The sequence below is a fragment of the Montipora capricornis genome, chromosome 2 (genome assembly GCF_036669925.1).
Source record: "Montipora capricornis isolate CH-2021 chromosome 2, ASM3666992v2, whole genome shotgun sequence".
Taxonomy (NCBI): domain Eukaryota; kingdom Metazoa; phylum Cnidaria; class Anthozoa; order Scleractinia; family Acroporidae; genus Montipora; species Montipora capricornis.
Window position 1 is genome coordinate 36,149,417 of NC_090884.1, and position 6,940 is coordinate 36,156,356.

General features: G+C 39.9%; 1 pseudogene; it reads right to left on the reverse strand.

Moving 5' to 3' along the window:
* Positions 1 to 5,301: 5,301 nt before the first annotated feature.
* On the reverse strand, positions 5,302 to 6,041 carry LOC138020398 (uncharacterized; annotated as a pseudogene).
* Between the last annotated feature and the right edge of the window lie 899 nt (positions 6,042 to 6,940).

The following is a 6,940-nucleotide window of genomic DNA, read 5'->3' on the forward strand; positions in this document are numbered from 1 at the left end:
CTAAAGTGTTATTATAAATAATCTATTTCTCTAAGAGAGTCTTCTTTTCTTGTTGGTCATTCAAAAATTGTTGGAATAGCTTGTTTGAGCTGTTGGATAGACGCTGAACATTTGATGAGGCCCTCCTGGGGAAAGGAGTCCTTGTTCCCTTTACATATTTGCTTTTGTTTCCTTGTTCCCCAAATTACTTTCAAACTTGTTCCCAGCTTTTTGATCCCTAAAATTTAAATTGGTTTTCTTCCCTTGTTCCCTAAAATATTTTGATATTGTTAAAAAAACCAGTGAGGAACATAAAATTTTAGTTACCTAAATTTTGAAATTTTAGATACTAGACATTTTATTCATATTCTTACATTTTTATGTATATATTTCTTTTTTTCTTTAATATTATTTTGTGGAAAACCTGCAAAATAGCTTCAGCTAAGTGTTTCTACCCACGTTAAATAAAGATTATGTATGTATGTGTGTGTGTTACTCTGTTCCCCAGTTTAAATTAGCCATGTTCTTTTCTTCCCCAAACCCCTGGGAGTGCCTCTTTGTTGATGTTGATTCTCTCATTGGCCTAATAGCAATTCACTGTTGAATTGCAAGACACAGCAGGTTCTTATTTGGGATTGAGGGAAAAATAAATTTTCGCACAATAAAAGAAACACAATTTCGACTGCCCCTTCTAGATCTTGCTCTTTTCAGACATGACCAGCTTGTTTGCACCTTTCTGGCGACCTGCGGGAGGGCAAGCTCTAGAAACTCTTCCTTAGCGAGCCTTCCACTGAAAAACTTTCCAAGTCTGGCTTTCCGGTGTTAGGGGCCGAGGGTTTTGTGCAAAATTCATCAGCGGCTTCCTTGCAGCTTCTAAAAGGTGTTCCTTCGGGCAATGGTTAGTAAACGTTTTGTAGTGCTTATACAAATTTTCGCTACGTGAAAATGTATGTTCACACGAAAAAAATATCAGCTTGACAATTTTTTCTTTCCGATACTCCATTTAAAATGAACGTGAGCGCCATTAGTAATAAAGGGCCAGAAAACCATTTAAAACATTTTGTGGCAATTTTTTTGTCAACAAACTTGGGTTGTCGGCGAGCAGAATTCGAACGTGACCTGTTGTGCTTTGGCTTTTATTTGTGCTTTTTCTAACTATTCTAAGACGAATTCAGGCTGGTATTTTCGAATCAAGTGCAAGAAGACGGCAAAACCGTATCGATATTTATTTGAGTTAACTTCGCGAATAAAGACTTTGACCGCGTCCTTGCGTAGATCAACAACAATGTCATTTACGAACAACCGAAATGCACTGTTTCCGGTGAAGGGGCAAATGATTGACAGGATAGCACAGTTTTGACTGCCGCGCGCACTGCGGGCGCTCTGGTGGGTTCGATTATTTCCTGTGACAATTGGTATGCTTCCATAGTACGAAATTAGACGAGTGTTGTATGGGATTCCCGAGACAGTGCCACGAGACAAGAGATTTATTATATTTATTTAAAGTTTTTCAGTTTTGTTTAAAAGTTGCTCAAAAATATCAAAACATTCTATTGGTGAATGAGGTAGGCGATAGCGCAAATGGAAACAAAACCGTGCTGAATTTGGCTTGTATATCTCTAATGCTAGTAGTTCCAAGAGGTCACTTTCTAAATCAGCACGTCTTCGAAAATTCATGAATCTGCGAACATAAACACCTACACCACCACCGCTTCTGTTTCTATCTCATCTAACAAACAGTAACCAGAAAGACGCATTAAAAAGTCGGGTTTTGATGCGTCAAGCCTAGTTTCGTTGATGGCCAAGATGTATAGGTCATAGAATCTCCAAGAATCACAATATTTGATCGATTTGATGATGCGGCGCACTCCTTGTTTGCATTTTCTTGACTCAAGTTGCTTGGTATTCTCCAGAAACGTGGACTACGCTTAATCAATGTTGCTGCTAAAGGTGAACTCGCTATACCATTTTTTGTTAAAGCTAAGGTTCTCCCTGTTAACGTGCCTTTGAATTAATGTATGCAGTTAATGCTAAACAAGCCGAATATTTTAGATCTCTTTGGTAGACCATCAAGTATACACATATATTCCACTCATTCATCAACATCTCAAAATTGTTTTACAAAACACTCTAGAATTGACTTGCAAAAAAAAAAAACGTTTTTCACGTATTCGCTAAAGAGTTTGGAATGAGATACCTGAAGAATAACAGTCTCAAAATAAGATGAGAAATATACTATTTTACCACAGTGACTTTTAATCGCGCAATCTCATTGGCTAACTTGCCGTTGTCGATAGGAGTCTAGACAACACTGTACGCGTCATGCTCGCGTCAAATTGTCACGCAATGAAATAGCCAATCAGGAACGCTATTTTGGAAAATAAACCAATCATATTGCAAGAAAGTTATTGACAACGCTTGCTCTTTCTTTGTGTCATGATTTTGGTCACGCTCTGAAATAAAATAACTTTCTTTGGCGTGTGAATATTGTGGTAAAAAACAAATGGAAAGTGGTTCAGTGTTGTCTGTCTTCTTATCGGCAACGACATTCGTCATCACTGTGGACTCACGAGGCGCAGTCGAGTGAGTCCACAACAAGTTTAACCACTGTGATGACGAATGTCGTTGTCGATAAGAGTACAGACAACGCTGAACCACTTTCCTTTTGTTACTTCGACATATTCAATAACTGAGGATGACTACATTGAAATTGATAAAATGAAATCTAAACTAAAGAAATGCTCTTTACTTTAATTTTCACATCATGTTATTTCTTATTTACTTAACTTTAAAAGTATATTTCTTCTCCCCCCTTTTTCTTTTTTTTTATATTACATAATGAATCAAGATATGAATCTTACATAGTTGAATCTATCGAACAACCTGCCTCGATTAGCTATGCTACCTGTGGGTCGGTCTTTCTTACTTACTTAGGCCCTTTGCCCCCTGCGGAGCATATGCCGTCGATCAGTTTCCTCCACCGCACTCGGTTCTGGACCCTCCTACCAAGTTCTGTCCGGCTCAGCCCACTGTCCTTCACCTCACACTCCAAATCTCTCCTCCAGCTGTTTCTAGGGCGCCCTCGTTTCCTCTTCCTCTGGGATTCCATGAAAGAGAATTTCACGTAGTGTTACTCGCTGGCTTCCGTAGAGTGTGGCCTATCCAGCCCCACTTCCTCCTTCTTACTTGTAGCGCAAGTAACTCTTCTTCCGTTCATTCCCACAGCTGCTCGATGGTTACCTTATCCTTCCAGCAAAAGCCAAGAATTCTTCTGAGACAGCTATCAACAAAACTCTGTACTCTATTTTGTATCCTCTTCGTTGTTCTCCAGGTTTCTGACCCGTAGAGCAGAAATGTCTTCACAACTGATCTAAATATGCGAAGTTTGGTTCTCACAGATAGCTCTTTCGATGCCCATCATCCTTCTTCAACATGATAATCACTGCTCTAGCCATTCCAATCCTTATAAGTGCATCCTTGTCCGTACCTCCAAGTGTGTCTACAACACTCCCCAGGTATGAAAATTCTTTGACATTCTCCAACGGCTGCCCCTCGACCACAACAGGTACCTCACTTGTGGTGTTAATCCTTAATACTTTGGTCTTTACCTTGTTGATCCTCAGACCCAGTTTAGCCGATTCCTCTGCTAGCCTTGAAGATTTGTCCTGCGTTTTGTCCTGCATTTGTAGATGGTTGTGGGAGAGCAAGGCAAGGTCATCCGCATAATCCAGATCTTCCAACTGCCGCCATGGGGTCCACGGTGTTCCGTTGTTATCTGCTTTGGTTACCGATGTCATTATCCAATCAATGGCCAGTAGAAATAGCAAGGGTGATAGCAGACAACCTTGTCCCCCCCCCCCCCCCCTGTCCTCACTTCGAGTGAATCTGAAAGCTGACCCTCATGGGCTACCCGACAAGTATAACCTTCATAGCTAAACTTAGTCAATGTAACAAACGTCTTTGGGGTGCCATAAAAGTGCAAGAGCTTCCAAAGAGTCTCACGATCTACACTATGAAACGCCTTCTCATAGTCCACAAAGTTGACATATAGGGACGAATTCCATTCCAATGATTGCTCTATAATCACACGTAGGGTACATATTTGGTCTATGCATGAACGGTCCTCATCCTAACCAGAAGTATTCTGTTTAATAGCTTGCCCAGAACAGATAGTAGCATAATACCGCTATGGTTATTGCAATCTCCAAGGTCTCCTTTCGTAGGAACTTTGACAATAATACCTTCCCACGACTCTAACTTTCACTGCCAATATGTCGTAATCAAATTTGAAAGTTTTGTCTGGCAATTCAACAGCACCCTTGACGTGAAAACGTGTCCATTCTTTAAACTAGCAAACATTTGCTGTTGAATTTTGGTCACCAGTGTTAAATCAGCTGGATTCATTCTTTGTCAAGTATGTTGCACCAGAACTGGAATACCCAAGGATTAAGTATGGACTATAGAGACTAAGGTTGCCATAGTGAACTTAATTGCAGTTTATTCATTTCATCGACACAATGATAAAGAATTTCTTTCCACTGTATTTTGCAAAGTTAACATTGGTCTGTCTTGAGTACAAACCGATGAAAACATTCCTGAACTGAACCCTGGTCAGAGTTTTTCTCTGTCCTTGTACGTGTGGGTCCAATTCCATCAGTAGGGCTAACGCTCACATGGTTCATATGGGGTTGAAACTTAGCACTTCACATTACACTCTAATCAGTTAAGTCTGTTCAAATATAAGTGCTACACGGACAACGTTTGTAAAAACGTAATCCTTCCTTGTATTTGCACATGACTTGTTCATTGCCGTGACTTTAACATCTTCACTTGCCACGGTCTGCTCCCGTCTGACCTTGTAGCTCAGTCGGTAGAGCAGCGGTGATCTAACCCGAAGAGTCAGAGTTTTTCTCTGTCCTTGTGTGGGCCCATTTCCATCAGTAGGGCTAACGCTCACATGGTTCATATGGGGTAGAAACTTAGCACTTCAAATTATACTCTAATCAGTTAAGTCTTTCCTGGTTACACTTTCTTGTTCGTTTGCCACTTGCAGGGCACCCTAGCAATTATTTATATTTTGTTTATTTCTATTGTTTTGTTTGTGCTAAAGAAACTGTTGAGCTGTGTTGGTGGGGTAATGTAAAACACAGAATTGGATATGACCAACTATCATAGTTAATGGGGTAAGTTAACCACCACCAGTGCTTTCTTGCGATGATTAGCTTCGCCTGTTGAACTATGTTGGTCGTAGCCAATTTTGTGTTATACATGTCATCTGTGTATTTATTGAACATAATCAACAGTTTTTCTAAGTATAACCTTTTAATCTATCAAAGGAGGCTGAAAGTTAGTGAGGCCTCCGACCACAAAATATATCTCGCTCGCAACAGATGCCAAACGGATATGTAGGCACTTGTCGAAATTGTGCCAATTCTTGATTCGCTCAATTCCCCTTTCCACATGAATTCTAAGGGTGGCAATCTTCTTATTGTGTCGTGTCTCCTGTATTGAAAACTGGCTGCTCCCTTTTAAAAATGCTGGAATGTTCAAAGTAACTCCATATTTGGCCAGGTCATCTTGTATATCGAACCCTGTATCTGCCATTACATCATCTCCAGGGGAAAGTAATTTGTACAGTCCACTGGCCTTTGTGAGCTCTTTGTCGGGAATGCTACCAGTATACAACTCGCTCATAAATGACACCATTCCCAAAGGACTAATTCCTACCAGTTCTTTCATGGTCGTTGTTCCTTTGTATGATGAGTAACAGGCAGAATTGAGGTCAAGGGCTGAAGTGGACTGCATACGAAACTCTACAGAATCAATGATAACAACTGTTTTGGGATTAGAGCTCTTTAAAAATTTGGGCATTTTCTCCTGCAACAAGCTTCTGCTTGGAAAAGACACAAAACCTTCAAACTCGGCGTAGAAAACGTATCCAGGCACGGAAAATATTAGACACCGTGGACTCTGAAAATGCCAAATCTGTGACCAAGATCTTTCTCTAACAGCCCATGACGGAATCTCATCATCACTAGGGTGAACCCTTCGAATATGGAAAGAGATCTTAATCTTCAAATGATACTCTCCTCCCCGCTTTTTACTGGTTGCCAGTATGGCAATCCCAGTCGGAAAATGGGTGGCATTTTTTCCTTTTCTTTTTTTTACTTTTTTTAATTTTGTTTTTGTTTTTGTTTTTCTTTTTTAAATTTCTTTTTTCCGTGTCGGGAAAAGTCTCTGCTATCAGTCTCCTGCTAAATGGTGTCTTTGTGCATAGAGCCTTCTGTTCATATTTTCTTAGGATCCAGAGGGTAGTGGAAAATGCGTAGATTTCTCTGGTGGACACAGTAGAATGATTAACCTAACCGGCAATGGCGTCGAAAGTTATGTAAAGCGAATGGCGTTTTAGTGGATCTTTAAACAAAATATACCCTTATGGAGCTCAATAATGGCAAGTCAATTGGATACTGAACAAGACGGGAGGTGAAAAACAAAATCTGGAATCTTAAAAGGGACGAGTAATCGACTTCGACAACAATCTGTGTGGTGTTTTGAAGAACACTGGAAAATTCAAATGGAAAATTCTCTAGTAACTTATGGGTTTAACAAAGACAGAGAACGAATTGAACAACTTGGATCTGTGATCTCTAGAGGTTGTTTGTGCTCAATTCTGCACAGTCCTCTGGTAACAATTGGAAATTTCGCTAATTCTTTTTACTCAAAAATTATTTGAAAGAAGCCTTGTTGCCCATTTTTTTCTTGATAATTCAAGTAAAGGTTTTTCAGTAAAGGGTGTGATGCTGAACACTGGTGGGAAATTTATTTAGTTGCGTTTTTGACACGGAGTGTAATTTGGCACGACTGAGTTTTTTGTCTTCGCGCACGTAATGAAATAGGAAGGGTTTTTTGCCTCTTAAATATAGCAAATATGTTGTTTGTTTCAAAAAATATTTCGCTGGAA